At 38.0% G+C, this 27,758-nt stretch overlaps 1 long non-coding RNA gene across 2 annotated transcripts in view; it reads left to right on the top strand.

Moving 5' to 3' along the window:
* The window catches only part of LOC120442393, a 143,073-nt gene that overhangs the window by 14,083 nt on the left and 101,232 nt on the right, over positions 1-27,758 (top strand). The gene's annotated exons all lie outside the window — the stretch shown is intronic.

Below are 27,758 nucleotides of genomic sequence, written 5' to 3' on the forward strand. Positions count from 1 at the left end.
AGATAGTGGGAGACCAGACCAGTATAATTAATCTTGTAGGATTGCTGGCAGATTGATTAGCCAGAAAAGATTGTAGGTGATATGGGACCTAGTTGTTGCAATGAACCATAATGTCTGCATTATTTCATTTAGTTCCGCTTAATGTACCGAGAATATGGCACATTCATGTTTCTTGGCATGGAAAATTAATTGAAAGCTCTTCCAGACTCATGTATCATGGTTTGAAAAAATTACTCTGGAGTGGAAGTCACATTTTTTAACTTCATAGGAAGAAGTGAACACTTTAGAGCCTGACCCTCACCTTACAGTAAAGCATTTTTACAGGGTTAAGCTAACCTTAAGCATAATAGAGTCTAATATTGCAGATCAGAATCACGAGGCCTTAGAGCCAAAGACACTTGCATAAAGATAGAAAAATAAAAAATAGGACAGAAGGGGACATGAAATGGTGCTATTGAGAGCCAAACAACAGACATAAGGTACTCAGTACCTTATAGCAGCTCTCTTGGCAACCTGTGCCTACAGCAATAAAAGTTAAATATGGTTCAGGGTCTTCAGTGCTCAGTTTCGATAGTATGGCCCTCAAGGTCTTTATGACATGACAGATTTTATTCATTACGTTCTTTGTATGTGAAGAGACAGTTTATCACTCTATCAGCACAAACTACTGGAGCAGTATAGAAGTAACACTCAGGAAACCCCTAATAAAGGAATACTAGAAAATGAAAGGTACTCCGTACATGCGGATGTTGCTTAGCTGATAAAATTGTGAAGCCAAGAAAAAGGATAGTATGGGCTGGGAAATTGTTCATTAACACATCTGTTGTTTGTAGATTTTAGCAACTGTTTTTTTTTTTTCCTTTGGTCTTTCTATTTGGTGAAAAATGGGTGCAATAAGATCCAGTAAAATGTCAAAGTAAGCTGATGAACTCACTGTTCACACATTTATAGTAAGTTCATCAGCTTTTCTGGAAAGATGCAGTTTGTGGAAGAATAAAATGTTTATTTAATTTAAAACATATTTGACAATATAGAACACAGATTATTAAGAGCTGGAGAGATATGGTGTTCAACTGACAGCCTTGAAAAAATATACTAGTTGTGGGGTTTCACAAGGGCCCTAAATTAAACATGTTAAAACCTTTAAAATGTGCTTTGTCTCTGAAAAGTCTGGATTATTTATACGTTATGTATAAATAATATATCATAAAATTGAAAGAAAAAAAGAGCATGAATTAAAATGCATTTAATACATAGTCTTGTTCCCCAATAGTTCCCACTAATCTGATTTATTTGCTACCGAAGAAAACTGCAAGAATTATAAATTGTTCTGATAATTCAGAACATTCGACTGGACTAATAATTAAACTACATGCGTAAAATTTTATGATATTGTTTTTCAACACTAAACTGATAATGTGAAAAGTAGAAAGTATTCTACTTACAAACTGTAAGAGGCTATTTGAATGAGGGTGCACATTTGAACATGGCAGATTCAGTGTGAATCAGTGAGGATTCAGATAAGCACAGGTCAGGACAAATATTAAAAAAAAAATCCAAATGTTTTAAAAAAGATGTCAAACTGATTATAAAACTGATGTGTGATTATCATTGTTTGTTTTATCTACTTTTACATTTATTTTTGGTGAAAAAGGTGGGTGTATGAAAAGCTTCAGTCTGTTATCCTGTTAGTCGAAACAAGTCGACTGATTATATACAGTCATCAGAATAATGTATAATATATAATATAAATTATAATATCAGAAACATATGAAGAGTTTATACACATACTATGAAATAAAAGCAAGAACAACTACTGCAGATAAAATAACGGTGTGAGAGGAAAAGCACTGTGCAGTAGTTTAGTGTTGAAAGCGCTGTCTGAATGTATGTGTTTGAATATGTGTACTTTAAATGTTTTGATCAGTAAAAATGAAAAAGAGTTACCATACTAATGAAGTGACAGGAATAAAAGTTGGAAAAAATGACAGCTGTGTGGGATGCTTGGGATCATTGTTCTGTTGCATGACCCAGTTTCAGCCAAGCATCAGCCATCAGAGAGATGGCCTCACATTTGACTATAATTTAGTATACAAGGAAGTTCACGGTCATCTCAGTAACTGAAAGATTTGGACTTGGACCTGGTCCTGAGGCTGCAAAACAAGCCCAAATCACCACCCTTCCACCACCAAACTTGACAGTTGTTGTTAGGTGCTGTTTTGATATGTTGTATTTAGTTATCAGCAAATGTGGTGCAGTCTATTATGTTCAAATATCTCTACTCATCTGGCCAAAGGACGTTGTTCCAGAGGTCTTGGGGTTTGTTCAGATGCACCTTTGCAAAACTAAGCTATACTGCCACGTCCTTTTCAGAAAGAAGAGGCAACCCTTTTAAACAAATCATACTTAATCAGCCTTTCTCTAATTGTACTGTCATGAACTTAAACATTTAACATACTAACTGAGGCCTGTAGAGTATGAGATGTAGCTCAGACTCTACAGGCCAATTTGTTTCAGAGCAGTAAACTGCAAAAATCTCTGCTTTTGTTGAGTCAAGTGTTTAACAACCTTTATACTTGCAAATTATAACCTTATTTTCAGTCTCCTTGATTACCCTTTTTGCATGGCCATAGTCCAATGTCTTTATTTTAAGTCTGTCCCAGCTGTCTACTGGTGGCACTGCCAAACTTCACTCACTGGTCGAAGAAATAAAGCGTTCATTTCAAGGGTCAGTCTCATTTTAATTTTGTTCAGATCATTACAGATAGTTCTTCTGGTGCACCTTCATCTTCAGGCATATAGCTTTTTATGTTTATTTATTGTTTCATTCATGCCATGAAAAGCCATTTTATTCTGCACTTTTAGGCTCTCAGACCAGATCTGATTGTATCTTGTTCAGGTTTATCAGTCATTTCACTTGGTTGCTGCCAGAGTAGCGCTAAAATTGACTGAAGCTTTGGAAAGCCTCCCAATATATTCAACCCGCATCTCAAATGAATCCCCTGGTTGGGGACCCAGTGGTCAAACCTTTCTGCGGACATATCGAGCACATTATTGATTTTTAACACTTCACTTCATCTTCATCAAATAGCACTGAGGCCTGAGTGCTCCAACATGGACAGCTTTGTCCATCCCCCTCCCTCTTTCCCTCTTTCTCTCCATCTATTTCTTGATGTCCTAGCTTGGCTTTCTCCATCCTGTCCCCTTCCCACTCCTCCATCCCTCCCTCATATTCTCTGATTCGTATAGCTATTACCCAGGGGAGGGTATCGACATGACCAGCACTGAATCAACTTTCTGCTCCTGTTGACACACTCTCTATGTGTCTCGCATACTATACATCTAGAGGTCAGTGAACAAACAGACCAAAATAACAGTGTAGATGCTGTACTATACCAACATCCGTGAGTAATAATCTGCCATTCTGTCTCATGTTGAGCGTCGAACTCAACTCATCTCTGTTCTGTGTGTCCTTTTCACCTTCGTCCTCCTGATTGCAAACTGGAAATCAATCTGTCTCAAATGATGTCTCAATTCCTAAAATGCATAGAGAGGAAGTAAAGAGAGAGATATCCCTGTGCATTCTTGATTATATCTTTTGCATAAGATGTGTGACTGACAGTGGAAATATTCCAACCATGGGAGGACAGGGATTAAATTTAATTAGTTATTTAAGATAATCAGCTGTACAATGAAATATTTACATGACAAAATACCTTCATATACTACACTATATCCATACATTTGACATATTATCCAGTTCTGCATTATGAACTAAAGTTTGTTTAAATGCGAGCTCCAAAAGCAGGGATATCTAAATGTGTTAAATGCATGTTGCCGTGACTCCTCAGTCTCAGTTGGGGACTAAGATGTAAGTGAAACAAAACAGTCGAGGACTTACAAGTGCAAGCGTTATTTATTTATTAATTATTTTTGCCTAAATTAACTATGCCTAAATTATTTATATGTACTATTGCTGTGTGTTGCTTGCTGTCACTAATTGTGGTGATTTATAAGCAAATACCTACGAATGGAACCTGAAAGCTAAACTATTTTGGAAAAAACAACAACAGTGTTGTACCATTCAACGTGAAAATTCTGTCCCCCAGTAAAGTCACAAAGCAACGGCTTACGTTATTTTGTCTTTCACAAACAAGGACATACAGTGTGGAAAATGCGAGATGGTACAACAGATTCTAGCATAATGGATTTGTGTCCCCTTTGTAGTTTATTCACAGCATTTTGGCAACAGCTGAAAAGTCTGACAAGTAACCTTTGATTGAACCTCTGCTAAATTAATCTTTAAGGGAATGTCACACCAATGTTTCTCTCCAGGGGGACAGGGATTTTTTTTTCCCTTCTGGTAATTGAAAAGCGTAGATTACTTTTGTCAGGAAAGGGAAGTTAGCAAGATGTTTTATAGAGGAAGAAATTCAGACGAAACTGGCGAGAAACATCACGACTTACACACAGTATGTCAATTTGGATACATCTGTTTTTACACTTGTAGTATACAATACCTTTTTAATGGCACGTGCACTTTAAAAAAAAGTGTGGAAAATTCAAAATAATCGAGGCAACAGAATTAAATGGCTTTTTTGTATATTTTTCTCGATTTTACTGAGATATACACATTCAGTTCTGGCAACTTGAATTTTCTTATTCACCTCACTAAAATATACCTCGGAGTTTAAAATAACATTCTAAAACCAGACATAACTTTGTTTTTAAAAATGTTGCCTCTCTTTTCTCTTTTTTTCCTGCAGATTGATCTGAATATTTTGGTTTGGCACAGGTACATACTGTATGGAAATGGGATGTAACCGTCCCATTTATCTGAGCTTGGGACTGGCAGGGATAGTACACTACCCTGTGACTACCTCTCACTTGTTAAAAAATATCCTAACCCCTATGCAAACATATAATGATTTGTCTGTATCCTCTTCATTTTATTTATTCATCATTATACCAACAAAAATATCCTTGAAATTTCATGTATCTTGATAGTGATTTGGCATGTTTACCTAATATGTGCGGAGTCCTAGTTTACTATGAGGAAGTTAAAGCCCAACCTCTATTTATAGTATGATATAGAATATATAAGTAACCTATCTGACAGTTATAAATAGATGATTAATGCTTAATTATCACTCACAGTGATGGGAGAGTGTATTTTATTTTGTTTGTTTGTTTTTTCAGATTTCACAACACTTGATTTTGCAGAAAATACTACTATCTACTTTTACGCAATATCATGGTCTGTGTTACTTAACATGCGGAAAGATCGTTTTTGGAATTGAAAATGGTACAACATTCTGGGACTATTGCAATTTATTATATAACCATGTGTAACTATTGCAACTGTTATACAATGCCCTCGCTGTTATCATAACAAATCCCAACTACTGTCTATAATTATCAATATTAATTTAACATTAATTACCATTAATAACCCTTAATAACTACTTGGTACATTCAGAGTGGTATTACGAAACCTTATGTGTGTGGGATTAGCACATGTGTTTCTCACACTCATTGAAATGGCTGCTTAGGTGCCCTTACAATCTTATGACCTCCCCAACCCCTCTGTTGATCTCCATTTTCATTTCAGTGAGGTCAGATCAGAAATCAATTGTAATTGTTTTTATTTTTAGGCTTTTTAGTTACACTGCAGGGGTTTGTGCTTACAGATGGAGATCTTGTATCATTGTCAAAGCACCCTCTGAACTCCGTATGACCTGTGTTTCTTTTGTGCACCATATATGATCACTCTTATGTCAAAATGGGTGAATTAGATTGTGTTTTAATTCCCAGTTCAGCCACAGAGCCACACAAATAAGGTGAAAAAATAAAACCAAAAAAGATGCCAAAAAACAAAAGGGAAAAAAACCCCACTAGAAAAACATGAGAGAAGAACATCAGAGTGCACTGTGGGTCTTTTCTTTTCGTGTCTCCAGATCACTTTGGTGTGACTGTTTGTCCCATCTTAATTGTTCCCCCCTGTGTCTCGATGTTCAGTCAGCCTTTTGTGGATGTATATGTTGGTTCTTCTGTTTATTGTCAGATCGTCTGTTCACTATTTCGAATTCCTGTTTATTTCAAAAGTGAGTATGAGAAGAAAAACGAAGGTTCAACTTCTGTTTATTCGCTATTTACTTTTACGTGACACTTCCTTTATTTCTCTTTAGGTAGCACTTATGAGTTCAGTAGGACAACCTGCCGCAGTCACTATTTATATATACAACTAATTATGCAAAAAACAAACAACAGGATTTGAGGTGAGTGCTTTTGTATTGTTGGTGGAAAATTAACCAGACCCTGGGCGTTTTAACTCTGCTGTCACTATGTTAAGTTTTTTGTGAGTCTTTTATACCAAAGGGCATTATCAACAGCAGAATAAGTGCACGCCCTGGTCCACAGCATCTTAATGTGGTATGCTTCACTGGCACATTCATTCCATATTCTGAGACAGCTTTGCCCACAAGGCCACAATCGTTTCCCACAGCGCTAGAGGACACAACGTGACTCTTATTTTGCAATCTGTGCTTAAAGAAGCATGAAACATCTCATCAACAGAAAATGGCTGCAGTGGCTCGGATAGTGTGTCACTTTCCTCCACACTTCCAATAACATAGGCTGCGGCAAAAACCTTGAAAATATGTTTTTACTCTGTGTCACTTTTTGTGGGCAACAACCGCCTAAGAGGCGTGACAAATCGTAAGGCCTCAGTGTCACAGAAGGATTTTCTTCCTGTCCCTTCTCTGTGATGGTTATAAATAGAGGTCTGTTTTACTTCACCATCTCCTCCCAGATCTAATGAAGATGGGTGAACTGTCGCTTTCCCCACAAATCCCATATTGCATGTCAATGAAATCACTTAATAACATTTCTTTCTCCCTCCTGCGCACCATCGTGCAAAGTTGATGGGATTATCATGGGGCATGTAGCGCATCAAACGCATTTGAGCTGCTTTTACCCTTTGCATTTCTAGGGCACATTTCCCATGGCAGTCCTTTTAATATAGGTTTATTGCACTTATACAAAACTCAGTGTACATGTAGTCAAATATCATGGTGTCTTCAAGCATTCCATTTTAAGTACAAATTGTGCAGTGAAGAGGAAGGCATGTGGTACGATACGCACACCACAGCTGGGACACTAAATCTGAAGTCCATATTTAAGAAGGAAGAAATAATTTGAACCGATTCGTGGCAGTAATTAACAAAAAACAATTAACAAAAAAAATGACACTGTAAGCATCCTAACACCCAGATTTTTCATGCCTCTCAGGTTAAATTACCTGAATAAAAACACCTTTAGAAAAGATTTTAGGCAAAGTGGAGAAAGTGCACATGGAATATTTTTTAATTATATGAAGCAGAGAGAGCTTGGGAGCCAAAACCTAGCCCAGCTGTCATATTGCGAGAAGTAGTCACACCCTGAACAGGTCGCCAGTCGATGTCAGCAGGATGGAGAAGACTAAAGGACAGCAAGAAGGATGAGGTCAGGGACAGAGACGCTGTCAGTCTCATGGGGTGTTGTAACACAACCTAAATTAGAAAGAGCATACTGCCATGAAGAATGCAGAGAAGCTGTTGTAAGGTGATGGACATGTTTTATGTTTGTCTGTTTTTTTCCCCAGATGAAAGAGCATAACCAGGAGGAGGAGGGTTGTGGAATTTGATGGGATGTTTATGTGCGGATGAAGTGGGTGGAGTCATGAACAGGATAATTTTCTCAATGAAATACTAAAATGTTTTTATTCGGCAGAACATTAGAAGCACATTAAAAATTGGTTTTTTGTCCGCTTAGAAAAAAATGAGGCTATGTGACTATCCCTGAGGACTCTAGACAAACACACCAATTTGGTATATTACTATATTATCATTTAGTTATCCAAAGTATACTTATTCAGTGAGTGTACTTTGGAAGCTGCTCTTTGCAGTGATTGTGCGGCTTGTCTTTCGTCAGAAAGTCTCAGTCAGGATGCTTTGGGACAGCTAAGAAGAAACGGTAACAGTGGCAAAATAAGAGATTAAAAGAGGGGAAAATGGAGGGAAGTGAAGACAGATGGGGCAGGGGTGTTACTCTCTCTTGTCTTTTGGATCCTTGCTGCTGTAGTCAACGGTGCCTTCTCTACTTTTCAACTGTGCTTCCTTATTTATTATTAAAGCAGTCAGATGAATCTTTCATGCACAGGAAATTAAAGAACATAGCGCACGAGTACATGGATGATGGAAGCAATGAAGAAAGCAACAGGAAAAGAATGAGGGGCAATAAAAGAGACAAAGAAAAGTAATGTGATAGAAAAAAAAAGGATAGAAAGAGAAACCACGGTAACAGAAGTAAAGATACACTTGGATTAAGAAAGGGAAGTCGGGTGAAAGGTGACACAGCCTCTGTGTCTTTGTGTGAAAAAAGCGATAACAGCACTGTGAGAAGGAAAAAGTGAAAAACACCCTGCTGCTGTGGCCTGGATAGCACATATCTGGAAAACAATGGGGAAACAGTTCACTTGTATCCTGCTTGTTTGACAATTAGGAACAGTAGATATGAGTCAAATCATACATTGTGTCATATTTGAACCAGAGCTTCAGGATCCATGTGAGAAAGTTTTGATTTCACTAGGTTGGTTATTTTTTGTAAATTTTAGCCTACCACATCTTGCTAAATGCATGGAAAACCACAGAGATTCTGGTAATGGCATTGAGACATTTCTGAATCACACTTCTGAGAGTACTCAGACAAAGTCAAACCTCTTAATCCTTCTGAAAATACAGAAAGGGGTAAAGTATATAATCTAAAACACTGACAGGCTCAAAGCCTGACATTTGAGCACATTCCTGTAATACTGCCTGACACATGATGGGCAGTTTTAAAAGTGATGATCAATACTGATGCAGAAAAAACAGAAATACATGTTTTGTTAGGCCCATTCTTCCTCCTTTGGCATCAAAGTTACCTATGATGCATTCAGAAATGATTTACAGAAATGTATAGAGTCAGGTATGTTGTGCGAGCTGTGGTTAATATTGCTTCAAGCAGGAAGAGGTGCCGCAGAGCTTTAGCAAGTCCACTTCTTTCCTTCCTAGTTTACTTTGTCAAGAAGTAAGCCTCAAACTTAAGTTCTTAAAGACATTAATGTTTATCAGAACAGAGGAGCTGGTTGCTGTTCTACTCAGTATGGATGAGATTCAGTTGTAGGCAAGGCTTTTTTTTGTCCACAGCACCCATGAAGTTAAAATTAAATATACTTGAATGGTCAGGTACTAATGCAACATGTTTGTATGCAGTGAGCACTACTAGGTTCCATCACCAGATTTAGATAGAAAGAACTTTATTATTGAAAACAAGGGCAATGTTGTGAATATATAGACTTTAGAGTAAACATGTTCGGGTTTTTTTTGTTGTGTTTTGTTCCAAAAGTTGTTATTCACATAAAGGAAGCTTTCAAAAGGGCTGTGAAGTTCAAGGTGAGACCTAACAGTGCCTGGTTGTGTTCCTGAGCATCTATCCATTCCAGCTATCACAGGGACACAGACAGTTGCCAGCCTATTGCAGTGCTAACATAGAGAGACAGACCAGTTACGCTTATACTAATTCCTAAAGCCCATTTAGAATCTTTAATTAACCTAACATGCAAGATTGTGGGAGGAAAGCAAGGAGAACACACACAAGCACGAGGAGAATATTTGGACTCACACAGAACATGTAATTATAAAAAAATGTTAAATGTTATTAGTTCATATTCTGATGTGTAATTTTGGTGTTTATAAACAGTCCACCCTTGTCAAATACAGATTCTGCACCAAGCACTTGCAATTTCATATTTCAATACTACCCCTGTTGTTGATACTCCAATCCCTCAAATATCAGCACACTACAACAATTTATTAAGACCACAAGAAACTGGAGTTTAAACAATTAGCAAAACTCTGCTTAATGAAATGTAGTTGTTTACATAATTAACAACAGCAACAAAATATCTAATGAACTTCTTCAGCAAAAAGAACAGCTGTATATACATACAGTCCCCAGTATTTTAAGACTGAACAGAAGGTTGAAGAGTGTAGAGAAAGTTAGTGAGTGATACAAAAAGATCAGAGAATGGACAGAAACTAAAATAAGAGGGAAAAAGACAAAAGGGAAAGATACAGCAAGGAGACAAGGGAGACTGCAAAAGACATCAAGGAAGGGGAGCTGTTAGTCCTATAGTTACCTCCCCGAGGGATCACAAGGGAAAACAAACAATATCTCAGATTAAACTTCATAAAGTTACCTGCTGTATGGGAACTTCCATTTTACACAGCCGTGAGCGAATAGATCAATACTGAATTGTGTATTCTTTTTTTCTCCATCATGAAATATGATCATTTGTCATAGCATGTCTCTAAAAACAGTATACCCATCGTAGTGTAGCGCAACCATGACGCTTTCAGCTTTAGGACCATAAAACAAAAATCTCAGTGGACAAAAACTGCAAAGATATACAGCAGGGCCAATAGATACTGATAAAGTTACAGTACTTGTAACTTTTAGGTATATTGTGCTTTCTTGTTGTACCCCAAAATATTGCCTGTAATGAGCAGATCGAGACCACTAATGAAGAGGGAGCATAAAAGTATTCAACTTTAATTCGGTTACAGACATAAAATGTATTTAAAAGATGACATTTGACAGTGTAATATGCAGCTGAAACGACAAAGTCCAGACACACCAATTAGTAGTAAGCAATAGACTAATAATATACTAGAAATTCACTGAAAATGTCACAGATTTTTTAGACTTTCATACTGTACATCTGTACAGCTCAGCTGACTGAGGTATTTGTCAGATAATCCAGTGTGTGTAAAAAAAAAAAAAAAAAAAAAAAAAAAAAAATGGTTTCAAGACATTTGTTTTAGTGACTTAAATAAATTGAGGTGAGGCCTAACAGATGGAGACTGCAGGTGCCATGTCGGCAAAGTGGTCATGCTCCTAATTTTAAACCTTAGCAAAATCCGAATGGGTGAGTTATAAATAACTATAAATAATTCATCCAGTATGCTGTCATTTGAGCTATAGTGTAAACTACTGCTTATATAAAGTTTTTACTCTACATAAGAAATTAGGCAAACAGTCAAACATGATCTGAAGATATTGTTCAGTGAGGATGTCCTGGATTGTGCTTATGACTCGAAGATCCTAGTCCAAAATGGATGATAGATTTAGAGGCCCACACTTAATTTGCAGTGGAAAGGGTTTTTTTTGCAAAAAACATATAATTTGTTCCTTTTTATAAAAAATGCATGTAGTTAACAGTTTTAATAGGTCCAAAATATATAGTATTTGTGTACAAGGAAGTAATATGAAAAATAGGAGTTTGAAAAAATCCAGCAAAGAAAATAATTACACAAGAACTGGATTGAAAATCAGGTCTTATATAGTGAGGAACTGAAATTTGAAATGTTGTGCCTGAGGTACCACGTGGAAAGAATCAGAGCGGCAAAGGCTTCATAGTATGATAATTATGTCAAAGAAGTGTACCTGGATAGTAAAACGCACACCACTTTCAGTCATGGATTGGCCTCCTCAGAGCCTGGACCTCAGCGTTATTGTGTCGAATCATCTTAGCAGAAAACAGAGCAAAAGAAAGACAACATACAAAGAAGAGCTTAGAATATTGTGGAAGAAGCCAAGAGAAGTATTCCTGAAGATTACTTACTAGAAATTACAGGAAAGCTTTTCTAAGCAAGTTCAGGCTATGATGAAGAATAAAGGTGGTCATACCAAATATTGACTTTTAAGCTTGTTCGCAGACTCTGTTTTTGCCTTATGTTCAGATTTCTATGTATGCTTGCATGTTTCAATAAATCGCTGTGTCCATTTCCCATTTTAAAGTAAAATTTAAAAAAACGAAGGGTGGCTCAGGACTTTTGCACAGGGTTGAGATAAAAAAACTTTCTGTACACATGACCTCTTTCATGAAAATCTGTTTGTGACAAAGTGTGCACTTGCAGCAGAGCCACTACCACCCCTGTGGCCCATAAAGTCACATTGTCCTCGTAGCACTGCCTATAACAGCCCATAGATCTTGATCTCCTAAGCAGTGGGGGTACAGCAGATGTTTGGGGAGCAGACTGGAGTTATGTCCTCAGGGACTGCAGGCAAAACTGTTGCTAAAATGTGCCATTTGTCTGTGGTCACGATTTGGCTTTTGCAGTTGTTTTTTTGGTGTATTGTGTGTCCAACACTAGAAGTTTTACAAACACTTAGGAATAGCAAACTAATTAGTGCTCAACACTGTATGTTTCAAATGTCAAATTCTGTCCTTAATAAACCTTTTCTTTTGCCTGTGGCTCCCACTGTAAGTCAGTTTCTTTAAATACAGTGCAGTGTGGGGAAATGAGGGTGGGGCTGTGAGAATATGCTGCTGCTGTGCACACATATGCCAAAAACAGAGTGGAGTTTGGATGCCCATCTGAAGTTTTGCTGTAGTGAAATGGCAACAGCAGAGGAGACATAGGAATGACGTCCCTGCTTCACTGAACAGTAGCTAATTATGAGTCCCACAGAGATGAGATTTTACTAGCAGATATCCAGCACTCTTTCTCAGTCCAGTGCTTCTAGTTTGACAGTGGTAGATAAATTATCATCAACAGATACAAACCGTTGTTGACAGACATACGGAGAGCACTCTCTGTAAAACTGGCAGTGAACACAATGAGACGGAAGGTCAAATTAAAAGTTTTGTGGGTCGTGTCTTGTAACCAAATAAGTTGGTGATACCATGCTTATTTTAGACTACAAATTGTGTGATTTAAATCCCTAAAAAGTATTTTCTCCCTATGGGTGTCTCAATCAATGCATTGACAAAAGATGGGGTTTTGATGGTGTTGTGAAACAGCATAGACCAAATTAATCTCTCAGGTAAAGTTAATCAATAAAGTTTTAATTCATATTATAATAAGTCACATTTAATCAAATTATGTCATTTCATTAAATCATGTGGCTGAAACGAACTTTAGATGAGGAAATGTTACATATTCTAAGATATGGACTAACCCATGGTCATATTTTTTTTTTTTTTAATATTTCATATTCATTTTCTAAGTGGAAGCTGTTTAGATAAGGAAAGGTTTAAGTAGCATGAATCTATTAAAAATACAGAGGGAATTAGTGATTAAAGTTCAGTGCTGCCTCAAAATGTTTTAAACAGTTGTAACACTCATCTCTTTGACTTGTTAAACAAGAACAGAGTGTCCATTAAACATCCCTGGACTCACGATCAATCCGGTTACGATTTCCACTTGCATGTGACATTTGGCTGAATTATAATTGATGTGGTCATGTTTTATAATTAGGAGATGGGGTAAACAGATGAAAATCAAAGGAGTCAGATTCTGAGATGGAGCAATCTGACATTTAGTTTGCTCACTGTCTAACCACAAATAAAGGACTGTTTGTTTGTGCTTTCCTGCAATGGTCTGTCTGCACAAACCCAGTGTGTAGACCTCAGGGGTAACGAGCCAGGAGCTTGCATGTGCAAATCTTGGTCTCCAAAAATTGTGTTAAATGCAGTGATGCATTATAATGCAAATATAATCTCTGTGGATGAAAAGTGAGAGACATTTCCTGAAGCCACCAAACTCTTACATCAAAGAATCATAACTATGGGCATTTCTTCCCTGCACTGCGGCTAGCAAAATTTGGAAGCTGAAAAACAGCTTAATCCCGACTATGCCAATAAGTAATGCTCTCAAGAGTAAAGGCGAACGTTTTTGACTCCAAATCATTTTTGTTTACTAATAGATAATTTTAAAGTTTTTCTTTTATTCTTAGCTTCTAATTTGACCTTGTAGACTTGTAGAAGTACGCAGAAGTTCAATTAGCTCCCAGAAATTCTTAATGTCACCACAGACTATAGGCATTTTCATTACTTTACTACAGATTTTAGGTCTTTTAATGAACATTACATCAGGCACACCTGATCAACTGATTTGTGAACAGTTATTTAATCAAAATATTTCAGCAGCTCGATGCATTTAGGCATGTAGATATGGCCAAGACGACTTGAAGAAATTCAAACTGAGAATCAAAATGGAGAGGAAAGGTGATTTGGGCTGATCTGAGTATTTCAAAAACTGCTGAACTACTGGGATTTTCCTGCTAAGCCAAAAAGAAAAAAAATATTCAATGAGTGGCAGATCTCTGGTGAAAATGCCTTGTTGATGTCAAAGGTCAGAGGAGAATGGTCAGACTGCTTTGTTACAACCAATGTATGTATAAGAGTGCCACTGAATGCACAATAAATTGAATCTTGAAGCAGATGGGCTACAGCAGCAAAAGACTGCACTGGGTGCCACTCCTGTCAGCTAAGAACAGGACACTAAGACTACAGTTAGAAAAGGTTACCAAAACTAGACAATAGAAGACTGGAAAAAAACCCCAATGCCTATTTGCTCCTGATTGCTCCTGCAATGTTTGACGGTAGAGTCATAGCCTTATATTACTTGCATAGTTGTCTGTGAAGGTTCTCAGTCATCCAGGTTATTGATGTCTAAGGAGCTTGGAAAGAAAAGTGTCTGGACTTCTTTAAGTTTCAAAACCTAAGTCCAGATGCTTTTTTTCCCAAGCTCCTTAGACTACTTGCATAGTTCAGGCTCCTGCTAGTGGTGTAATGGTGTGGAGATATTTTTTTTTGTCACACTAAAAGATCTTTACTACCTATACTCGTCTACTGCTTTATGAACACAGTTGTGATTGAGGCAGACAGGCTGCATGCTGGGACAAGCTACTGAAGCACTGTACATGTAACGCATTTTCAACTTCAACACAGGAGATTGCTGTTTGTTTCTCATATTTAGAGTTAAAGTCTACAAAGCTAATTTGGCCAATGTGAACAGACTTATGCTGTGTTTGTGGTATTTTATTGTATGTTTCTTTGCTGCATTTGACTTTAGGCTTGCAAATTTTATTGATGAGTCATCTAAATATTCATGTTTTTAATTTATTATCATCATTATTACCTTTTGTTGCGCATCACTGCATTTGAGATAATAGCTGAAGTCATCTATCTCCTCCTTTGGCCAGCTTATTATCCCAGCAGGGCATAATAAGCTGGCCAAAGGAGGAGATGGAAACCACTGACATCAAGACAAGAAAGCTCCTTAACATTCATGTTGGGTTTCACTCCATACTAAGCACCCAGAGATTGCAGACTAAAGGAAAGGAGGCTGAGGACTGTGAGTGTGTTTATGAATCCACACACACACACACACACCCCACCCCGAGAAAGAACAGGAACCATCATGAAAAGACATGCCGCTGCACTGCATGTACCACTGGCCGACATAAGAAGTGGCTGGACAAAGCTGGACTGAAAGACAGCACAGAGGGACTAATGATGACAGCAAAAAAGCAACTCTAATCACAAGATCAATATAGGCTGGGGTCTACCACACCAGGAAAGACCTCAGGTGCAGGCTTTGAGGAGATGCCCCTGAGACAATCCAGCATGTAGCACTTATGTCACTGTAAGACAGATATAGAAGCTACTGGACCAGTTCTAGGTTCACAGGAGTGGTGGAGGAAAGCACAGTAAAGAGACCAGAACCAGAAACCTTTAAATGAAATCTTTAATAAAACAAATAAACATAACACAATCAGTGGCTTTTAAATAGGCTACAATTAACCCTCCAGTTTTATTTTAGTATAGTTGTAGTTAACCCAACTTTTCCACACCTACATTGCTCTTTAAGCTTTAGTTCTTGATTTAAGAGTAAGATTTCATCCAAAACCTTTACTTTGAGATCTACTTCTTTAAGAGAATCTAAGAGAATCCAACACTGATCTGTTCTGTGCGGGGCTAATAAAGCCAATTTAGTTGTATGAGCTCATTTAACTTGTGCTCACTACAAATCACTCTGACTAATTTCTGTGTTTCCTTGCATGAGCAATCAAATGTTATCAAAACACAATTTGGTGTAATGACCCTTTAACACAGAGTTCCAACAGAGAAATCTAGTTTGGCTCAAAACAAGAAAATAACATCAGCACATAACATCACTCAGTAGTTGAAATAATCACACTTTCAGTTCAGTTCCGTGTCAGTCTGAGCAGTTCAAATCCAGAATCCTGCTGCGATAAAGCAGTATAACAGTAGAACACCAAATTGTCTCATTATGAACAAATCAAACCGTATGCTGGCGATCCGTTTGCTGCAGTGTCTTTAAGTTCGAGCCTCATGGGTCAGCTCACCATCTGATGTCTCCTGTGCGTCGTCTGTCACCACCACCATGTATGCAGACTGGGAGAGAGGGAAGCCCATGCCCTGTCCGACACCCGGAAAACTCTCCCGCGGATACAAACAAACAAAAAGGAATTCTTCTACAACAGGCCAAGCAGAAGAACTTAATTTACTTTTACAAACTTCATTTACAACCTACAAATTACCATTAACAGTGATAACTTCAGTGTGACACTAATGCATGTTTAAATTATAAAGTAATTCAAATTTACATTAACTGAAAATACACTTCACAATCTAATCATCCAATCAAAAAAACAAAGCCACACTTTTTCCAAACTCAAATAAAACATCATAAAACTCACTTAAACTCTCCTGGTTAGATTTGTCAAAACCTCAATAGTCACCATTTTTTTAATTTGGGTTAAAGGTAGGGCCTTGGGTGGCAGCAGATGATAACCTACGAACCTGTGGGACCAGATACAGACGGACTACTCGGTGGTGGCTAAACAGCCAGACATAGCAATGGTGGACAAGCAGAGGACAAATGCCGTAGTGATAGGTGTAGATATACCAAGTGATAGCAACAAAAAGGAAGATGAGAATCCTGAGAAATACCAAGAGCTGAGACAGTTTGCACAATTCCAAAAAGCTTGAAAGTCAATATTTGATATGACCACATTTATTTTTTAACACAGCCTGAATGTCTTAGCCACATTTTTTTGTAATGTCTTTAAACAGCCTTCAGCAATAGTGCTGAATGATAATGTTCCATTATGTTTTTACCTATTCAGGTATACTTTTTAGTGGCGGTGTGTTTGGGATCATTGTTATATTGAATAATGAAGCCAGATGATTTCCAGATGGTACTGCATAGTCCTTTTCTTTCATAACTCCATCAGTTTTGACAACATACCCATTATCACCGGGTGAAATGCAGTAGTCCCAAACTGGGACAGAGCCTCCACCACGTTTTACAGATGACTGTGGACACTTATTATGGCACCTCTTTTTTGACCTCTCTAAATTTAGTGGCACCAGGTTTTATGCAGTGATAAATCCATTTTTGAGATTGATCGCTGCATAAGACCTGTTGCCACTGATTTTCAGTTTAGTTCTAGTATAATTCCGCATGCCTCATCTGTTTCTCTCGGTTTCCCTTCCTTAAGAATGGTTTATTGACAACCACGCTTCCGCTGAGACCATTTCTGATGAGGCAAATAGGACATGGATCAAATGAATGGCGAGATGCGAGATCTTTGCCAGATTTCGTTTACCATTTGAGGAGTGTTTAATGAGTTTCAGATATTGTTCACCTGCAGATAGTGGGGTTTTTTTTGTAGGCATGGCATTTCTTCTTTTGTGCTCCACTTGTCCATTTTCTTCACTTTTTAATGACACACTGCTCCCAATTCACAAAAGAGATGCCAATAAGCAAACAAACAAAAAGAAAAACATTTCTCTGAAGCTGATCAGGTCAACACCCGGACAAAACACGAGTGGAAAAGTACTCAAAGAAAAACTTTGAAAGACCTTCAAAAAAAAAACAAAAAAAAAAAACTGTTTGAGAACTGTTAAAAAAAAATGTCTGGCTCCTTGGAAGGAAAATATAGAAATGATTTACCAAAAATTCCATACAGTAATGACCATTGCCTTGTATTTAATAAATTATTACTGGATTATTTCCCCACTATTCCTGCTCTAATATAAAGTGGCTATTTTTTATGAACTGAATTCTCTTTTTTCTTTAAGTTCTCTCGCCTTTCATCCTTCACTTTTCTATCATTAAAATTCCTTACACTTTTCCTTTTGGTCTCATTTCGATTACTTTTTCCTCCTTCTTTGGTCATTCTGTCTCTGTTTATATCACTCTTACCCTTCTCTTGGTTCCTCTTTTTTTCCATTTTTCCTATCATTCGGCCTCTCTCTTTCTAGCCTCACTGTGCCTAATGACATCTCAGTTTCCTCCAAACAGAGAGTCCACTCTTTAATGGGCTGAACCATAATGAGCTCATTTAAGGAGTGAAACAGAGGGCAGCCATTGCTGTTCTGACAGACAGCCATTTAGGAACAGTCTACTGAGGTATCTACACTGTGGGCCGCCTGTCAACCAGCCAACTAGCCAGCTAGCTATTTATCTCTTTTTTTCTTTAAAACCTTTCCACCCTCATTTTCACACTAGTTTCCCCAATTTTCAAAAATTCCTTCAACATGGGTAATTTGCTGTCTTTCCACTCTTCCAGCTGTCTGCTCCGTCAATCTTTTCTCTCTATCTCTGCTTCTCCTCTCCACCTATCAGCAGCAGCTCTCTCTCAATATCCACTCTTTGGTGCCAGATGGTGACATATGAAGGGAGGTTTCCTAACTGTGGAGCTCTCACACAGTCATAGGGAAAAAAATTGCCATAACGAATGGACCTCTCGTCATGCCAATGAGAAGTAATGGTCCTTTTATTGCGGGATTAATCTCAATGGCGCTGTTGTCCATTGGTTAGCCAAGAAGTCTGTCATCCATCAGCCTAAAGGAAAGGGGCTGGAGAGGGGGAAACCTAAGATGACAACCTCTTTGATCCCCTGCAATTACCAAAGGTTTCAGGCTACTCTTCAAGCTCTCTCATTGATGTTTGATAGTTAGGACTATATATGTGTGTCTTTCCAGGCCTGTGACTTTCTATTGCACAGATATTGCTCATACTGTCCTGAGGTGCCACTACCTCACAAACCTTCTGCTTTGTACTCCCAGCCTTTGCTGTCTTCAGCTGCACTTTGTCTGAGTTGTTCCCACTCTCCTGCGTTCATTGTGACTTGTGTGGTTTAATTTGTTGCTTTTTAGTATTTTTTTATGACTCTGTGTTCTTGAGAGCATTCATATTTTTGGATTATCCATCAGTTCAAATTTAAACTTGGCATTTACATGCTCAGCTCTCATTAATTGTAAATATAAACAGCAACTGATTGAATCATATAGCAAACAGGCTACGATCCTAATCTTTAGGCGCTCCAAATTTGGTTGAGCACAAAATAAACAATATTACCCCCAAAAAGAAAGAAAACATTTCGCTGATGTCAAAAGTCAATAATCCTAATAATAGATTTGTTTTAACACTAGATATGTCATAACACGTGTAACTAGAAGTGTCATGTCATGAAAAAAGACAGGACTCCATGCAGTCCTGTGAAAAACTAATTGCACCCAATGATACAAAAGTTTGTCGAACCACTTATGCATAAATAAGTTGAGGTGATGGTTTAGCACCTTGAGGCAACTGCTTTTCTGATTTGGCAGTATATAAATAAAACTAAATTGAATTGAACTTTATGAGTTTATCAGTCTCTCATATTATTTTGGGGGAATTTTGGTCCACTGCTCTTTACAACATTGCTTCAGTTCATTATGATTTGTGGATATCCATTTATGCACAGCTATTTGTTTTTGCACAGCATTTCAGTCAGGTTGAAGTCTTAACTTTGACTGGGTCATTGCAAAACCTTGATTTTTTTTTTCTTTTCATCCATTCTGTTATAGCTTTTTTTTTTTTTTTTTCTTTGTTAACTGTGCTTTGGATTGTTCTCCTGCCTGACTCAATTTTAGTCCAGCTTCAGTAATTGGACAGGTGGACTCCCATTTGACTCAAGAATACTTTGTTATATGGATATGGAGGAGGTCATTATCAACTCAACCTTGTTGACTGCAAGGTGCCCAGGTCTTGTGGTTTTAACACAAGCACAAATCATCACCCCTCTGCTACAGTGTTCAATACTGTTTCAGAATTATTGTTCTTTTTAGAGACAAGAGTCTTTCTCCTGGAAATCCTTCCAAACTAGTTTTTGTAATTTTACTGTCATGAAATTTAATATTTAACATGATAACTGAGGCCTGTATGGTCTTAGATGCAGCCCTTGTTTGTTTGTTTTTTTTGTAACTGCTCAGCCATGTACAGTCTAACCTTGGGGTGAATTTACTGGGACATGCACTTCTGGGAAGTCTAACAAGTATCTTGAATGTTCACTGCATGTGAGTCTCATTGCAAAACAACAAACTTCAGATTGTTTGGAAATATCCTTATAATAACCCTTCCAAGATTGATGGGGAGCAACAGTTATTTCTCTGATATCTTTGCTTATACGTTGCCTTCTTTGCATTGTTTAAATACACACCTGCAAGTGCCAGAGAAACAAAACGCTGAAACGTCTGCTATTATAGAGGTGGTCAGAGTTGTTAACAATCATTTAATTATGTGCATTTTATTAGTAGCACCTGGCCACTACTTACCCTGGTAATTCCCATGTAAAAGTAAATGTGTTTTCGTAAGAGTTCTGTAAACACTCTTTCTTATATGACTGTAAAAATAATGATGATTTATTATATTTAAGTGTTTTACTAAGTCACACTGCAATGGAACATCTTCTAAATATTTATTAAGTCTAGGGATACAATTGAGGGTTTAGATTAGTTGTTTATGGTTTTCATAAACATACATCCATAAGGGGAAAAAAGGCTGTAATATTTGTATTTTTTGTGCCCCCTGTTCTTTACAACATTACATTGTAAAAAAGTGTTCTTTGTGTAATATTTTATTTGATAATAATATTTTATTTCAGCATAATTGTAATAGATTATTTTTGATTATTACGGTTAAGGGAGTCATGTTTTTTTCTTAAGTTGTCACAAGATAATCTGTGGTCCAGTCTGCCATTAGGGATAGCATTGCAAGTTGTTGTAAGTTCCACCATAACAGAGCAAGACGGAGTGTGCCTTAAAATGTTGTGAGAAAGCAAATATAAATGGCTAACATGCTGACATTGATTTAGTTTTAAGTCCATAGAAATGTTCATAATGTGGTAAAGTTGGCCCCATTGTGTATGTACGTGGTGTATGTACGTGGTGTATTTATTGTTATTTGGGTGAATTAGCCATGTAGCTAACTGGTAGCAGCCAAAGCCAATTTACTAGCATGAGTAGAGATGTTTTTCTAGTTGTACCTAGCTGCAATCTTAGTAATAGTGAAACAGGGAGCTGACTTAGCACTCAAACCTTTTTCTTCTGATGATCTCCCACTCTTGTCTAAACTATCCACCTTTCTGTAGCTCAGCTTTTCTCTTGCCAAGTTTTCCAGCATGTCCCTCAGCTCCTCTTGGTCTTCTCGTCTTTGATGGAATTACCTGTAGGCTTCCTCTTTCTTTCCTTTATCTTGCCTCTTTTACAGTTTTCCTACTCTCACTTCTGCTTTGGGCAAATGCCTAAATCCACACACCTACTTTGCCAGCCTTGCTTTGCACTTTCCACTGCCTCTTTTTCTCTCACTCTGGTTGCCTGTGGTTTTATTACTCCAGCAACAGCAGTATGATATCGACCTTCCTCCACCTCCAAGTAAGCCTCCACTAATAGAGAGACAGAGCAGTGAAATGACCGGCACCAGGTGGACCAACTGTAACAGCAGGGGGCACTCTTCATCCTTTACTGCCATTTGTTGCTGTCACTGCCAGCTTGCTTATGGAATGTAGTGGACAGAAGGAGAACAACAATGTTGCAGTTTTGTCACTATTATTTAGCATGCTTTATGTGTATGTGTGTGTGTGTGTGTGCATGCATGAATGTGTTCTCATGCATGGCAAGTTTGTGTCCTTTCCTGTATGTGAGAAAAGGGCAAAGGCTTAGTGGGGGAAAGGAGAAGATGCTGTTGATCCCATTAATATGGATGGCCTGCTGCGTGCGTGTGTGTGTGTGTGTGGTGGGGGCATAATCATAATGGCAAAATGTGGTCCTTGTGATTGGTGCTGTAGTGGGGACTACCACAAAAGTGATTTTGAATATTCTGGCAGTTAAATATCTCTCTGTGGAGAGATTTTGATCTACTCCACTTACAGAAAATGCAGACACAAAGCTTTACAATTTTGAAGTGAACATAAAAATCAAGGCTTAATCTGAGGATGGGCATGGTCGGACACCTAAATGGAATTGTGGCTATCATAATCCTATGAAACATAGTGTCTAGTGAATATTTTCAATTGGTGTATAAACATACATCATTTACAAACATGGTAAAGTCCCAGAGCTCAGTAGTGCCATGACTCTATATAGAATCCAGTCATTTTTAAGTCCTGGTCCTACAGTGTTAGCACAGACGTTTTAAGACCTATATCCAAACCGGAGACAAAGGCTACTCAGAGTGTTTGTGTTACCTGACCAGGAGCTTAAGCTCATCTGCCGCTGTAGCGGACAAGTATAGTACAGACACCTGGAGTAACTTATGCTAACATCAGCTGCTCGTTTATTCAGTAGACTCTATGGACAAAAGTAATGGGACACATACACATTACACCCACAGGAGCTGCTTAGCCAGGAAATCCATGCCATGAAGCTCCCACTGCACAGTTTTCTTTGCTAATGTTAACGTCAGAGGAGGTTTGGAGCTCAGGTGTCAGCATAGTGGTGGTCTGCCACTTTATGGCTGATTTGCTGTGGTCCCTAAACATCTCCACCTTACAGTGGAAAAAAAATGTTTTTGAAAAGTTTAAAGGTTTCATTTCTAGAATGGGGAAAAAATTGTAATGGTGGCATCCTATTACAATACCACACTTGAATTCAGTGACAAATGCCAGCAAAAATATTGGAATTCAAAGATTAAAAGGTGTGAGTCAGTACTTTTGTATATATAGTCTCTAATCAACCAATCACCTGGCAGCAATGCTTTTAGGCATATCGGCATGGTCAAGACAAACTACAGAAGTTCAAACTGAGCATCAGAATGGAGAAGAAACACAACTTAAAAGACCTACAGATGTACAGAAGAACTGGGGGTGTCTTTTCATAAAATCCTGAAAAACTGCACTGAATCACAAAATAGGACAATAGAAAACTGGAGAAATGCTGCCTGTTCTGATGAGTCTGATTTATGCTGTGGTATTTGTATAATAGGGCTGGAATTATGCACAAGTACCATAAAAGCATGGATCCATCCTGTATTTAATTAATGGTTCAGGTGGTGTAGTGATGTGGGAGATATTTTCTTGACTTAGTACCAGTCAAAGATTGTTGAAATACCAGAGCCTACCTGAGTATTGTTGCTGATCATGTTCATCCCTTTATAGTCACAGTGTACCCATCTTTCAATGGCTGCTTCCAACAGGATAACGGGCCATGTCACAAAGCTCATGAGTTGACAGTGAGTTCATTGTATTCAAATGGCCTCCACAGTCACCAGATCTCAATCCAATTGAGCACCTTTGGGATGCGGTGTAATTGGAGAGCCACATCATGAATGTGCAGCTGACATATCTACAGGAACTATGTGGTCCTATGATGTCAGTATGGACCAAAATCTCTGAGGAACATTTTCAGCATCTTAAGGAAATCACGGGGAAGTGGGGTCAAGCTAAATACAAGCAATATATAACTAAGGAATTGGCTGGTGAGAGCATGAGCCTATAGTTATAAATGTGAATGATAGTAATACTTTGAGACAATAGTAAGTTATTCTCCTTTTTTAAACTTTATCAATTATACTAACTGACCTTAACCAGTCCCTTTAGTTACTCACCTTCACCTCAAACGAATTGGCACATTTAGATTTAATATTCTGATGGGCTGAAGTGATTGACAGTTTCATGAAATCATCAGAGAGTTTGGCAGTTTACATTTCTTTCTGAATTGGTTTTCCAGAAGGGAAGGTCAGATCTTTCAGCTGGACTGAAAAGTGACACATCAGGCTGACTGCTTAGAATTATTACATGGCGTTTTTTTTATATGATGCTGCCATTTGATCTTGGAAGTGCTTTAAGAATACATTTGGGCTGACCTTCAAAAAGCTAGGACTCCTGTGTAGTGGACACTATTACCAGATAATATAAAAATACAAATTTATTACAGGAATTTTTAGAGAATAAAAATAATAATAATAATAGTAGTAATGCTTAGTGCAAATAGTTATGAAGTATACAGTAAAAGGAAATCCTTCTAATCACTGATAGAGGACAACAACTTCTCCCAAACTTTCTCCTGCTACAAGTATCTTTGGTGAGGCGACAAGTTGCTGATGATGAAAAACAACGCACAAAAAATTCTAAATGTCATAGTGGGATAGTCTATCTTGACATTAAAGATCAATTTCACTTCTATTTCCCCCCCTCATCAAATCGAAACTTAAATGTGTGCCTCCCAGTAAAAGCACCAAAAATAACTATAACATCTCAGTGGTTCACTGCTTTGTCTCAATCAAGATACTACCTTATCGCGGTATTTTAAGCCTTTTGCGATCACACTTTGGTTTTCATGCCTGCCTTTATTGTTGCTTAGCCTGCATGTCTTCACTCCGTTAATTTAGGAAACAAATTAGGCTAATCATTATCAGGTTCATCACTTTTTATGACCTCATCATTACATTAGAGGAGCCTCTAATTGTGATGGGATCAAGGTATTTCTCATCTGTTACAGTTTAACAGCTGTTAGCAATTTTCTCACATGTGCCAAGTACATACTGTATGAATAAGTGCTGACATGAAGTTGTGTATGAATCCCCAATGGTTATTATGCATTGTTTTCTCTTGCTTTTGCAAATGCGCGCCTCTATGGTTATGGTATCTATCTGTGAGAATGACTTTGAGAAAAGGGACAAATACTATTTCTAGCCAAAAGCTTGAATTGGTTTGCAACATATTCCTTCAGAGTAGGATTAATATGCATGTGCTTTTAGATGTACATGTGGTATGGTGCAGCACATTTGTGTATTTATGGGCTTCCAGTGATCCACAGTACCTAGTTGAGCCACAACAGTGAGTCCATGACACTTCACTGCTTCTCACGGTGCCTGGAGGTGGAGCTTAGAATGAAAGAATTGGTCATCCCACAGTCAGAGCTATCTTGCTGGAGCAGCATGCATCATTTTCTGCATTCACTGCAAGACTGGGATGCTTGGGAACCTAGCAATAGATGTATGTTTCGTTCAAAATAATTTTCAAGTGAATATATATTCTCTGTTGTCTTGAAATCATACGATGCATCTTGCAGTAATTTCGGTTTCTTTTATTTTTATTCCTTTTATTTTTAGTAATTTTATCTTCGATCTTTTTCTGTTTTCAGTTTTTAAGTAAACAGTGTTTCCTACAGCTGCAGCAACACATGTATGCAAGATGGATAAATGGATATAAATACCCGTGTCTCATTCATCTAACTGAGTGACAAGGCATCTGTCAGCTCGTTTTAATCGATGCAATGCTCCTGGCCAATTTGCCACTTAGTTATAGCGAAACAAAAATTGTATATACTTTTAACAGTTACAGCTTTTATCTGGAAAATTTCTGATTTGGGCCATTTTAATTGCTATGACTTTTTGTTTTTCATTTGTTTTGGGGGTGTTTTGTCAGTAAAGAGGAAAAAAACTAAGGCAGTCTCTGCTTCAGACTGGACAGACAATGCTTTAAAATTATCTGTACACATGCAGTATGAAGTCTAAAATTCAGTAATCACGGTTTATCTTCTCAACATTGCTCATTTCAGAGACAGGTTGGAAATAAATATTCCTGCTGTAAATGACAGGGAGGCTGAGTCGTTAGACACGCAGTTCCATACTGGAAAGGTCAGAGACTCAATGAGTAGATTAATCAGTTGCACCATCATCAAGCGTTTGTGCTGACAAAGAACCTTTTAGCAAATGATCCTAAGCCAATGCTCGCTTTAATGAGATCATAAAATGACTCAGAAGTTCGTACATGTTGAACTAGTAGGAAACGTTCTTTTCTGGTAAGGATTAACTTTAACAGCCAGCTGATCCCCGAGCAACTCAGTGGAGTCAGTAGTGTGAGGCTAATTAGTTGTCACAACATTTATGGTTGAGTGGTTAGTTATTCACTAAACTTTTAAGCTACCATTTGTAATATTGATGTTCTTTTCTAGTTTTTGTGATCACACAGGAAAATCAGATCAAAAGCGGCAAGGTATATTAAGCACACCAAAAATACTGCTTTTATTTCTGTGAACCCCTGTGCTCGTCTGAGCAAGTATTCTGTATGTAGTTTAATTTCTTTTTTTGCAGTGAGATGTCTGTGCGAATTGATTGATCACAGTCAAATAGCTTACTGGTAACTGAACCGTGTTTTGTTACAATGCCTTTCAACCAGAGTTCTCACCTGCCTTATGCAACCTTCACGAGCCCCGAGGCAGCTGTCAACCTGCGCCCATCTTTGCCCCTGAACCACTCGGCCGACATTGTAGTTAAATGCCAGGCGCTGCTGTAGGCCATTGTATGTGTGCATGTGTGAGAGTGTGCACTCTGACCCTGGCGCTCGACAGGTAGGGCAGGAAAATGCATTATTGATAGTGTTTGAGGTATGCAAAGCAAAGCGAGGAACCGCTTTGATCTCTCATAGACACCGTGTCGCCTGCAATCTCCCTCAGATTCGGTTGTGTGCGCACAACACCAGGAGGCAAAAGACACAAATTTCCTCTTGATCACGTCTCCCTTTTATCTTTTATTTCTCCTCCCTCTTCTTTTTCTATTTAAGACATATTGCCCAAGGAAATGTTGTTTTGGTATTTGTCTTGGTCTGTCACTGGCAAAGAGAAAGAGGTAGAGCGAGTGAGCTTAGAGGAAATAACCCATTATGGTTCCTTCAGTAATTGTTGGACGATTGAAAATTGAACAGGGGAATTTGCTGCCAATTAACTGTATATTCATAAGGTAGTCTTATCGGTGGAAGGAAATTTACATGCAAAACGATGCAGTATGTGTCGGAACAGGGGGCATAATTGCAAAGCACGGGCAAGTGAGTTATGCAAATGGTGCTCATTTTCCCCACAAATTTGAAGTGACTTTGCCTGTACCCATATTCATATAATATCTTAATAACTTAAACATAAGGTAGCACTACTGTAATTGCTATGTTAGATTAAAGTTTCCAGTGCTTAGGTGGAGGAATAAAATGTCCCTTAAGGCAAAAGCAGAGAAAAAGTGGAGTGAAAATAAACAAAACTGTTAAAACTGGGCTGCGTATTTCTAAGCTTATTCTAAAGGACTAAAGCCATCTTTTTTTCTTTTTTTTTTAGGGCTGATATAAAAGGATTACATTTAAAATGCATTTTCAAACATTAAATACCACATGGACTTCATGGCGCATAATGGCAGATACAGACGCAAACCTATCTGTGAAGTGAGATTAGGAAGGTAGATATCACCAGCAACACCTGTGGCCCATTGTGGCCACTGTGTACGTGTGAATGTGTATGCACGTGTATGTGTGTTTTACCCACATGCAGCAGTGAAGAGATCAAGCTCATCCTTTGTGACATTCACTTTTAAGTCCTTTTGGAAACTGGGTGGTTCAATTTACTACTATTGTCCCCCTCCAACCCACTCCAGTCGCATGTTCCCCCCACTCTGACAGACACACACTCTAAAATGGTCACACACTTCTCTGATAGGCTGCTGGACAAACCATTGACCTTCACTTTGCAATCTCTGAGATCGATCAGTAGACCATTCTTCCATGTAATGTTTACATCTCTGTGGGCTATTTGGCCACAATGGGCAGATTGC

Source organism: Oreochromis aureus, linkage group 10 (genome assembly GCF_013358895.1).
Source record: "Oreochromis aureus strain Israel breed Guangdong linkage group 10, ZZ_aureus, whole genome shotgun sequence".
Lineage (NCBI taxonomy): Eukaryota > Metazoa > Chordata > Actinopteri > Cichliformes > Cichlidae > Oreochromis > Oreochromis aureus.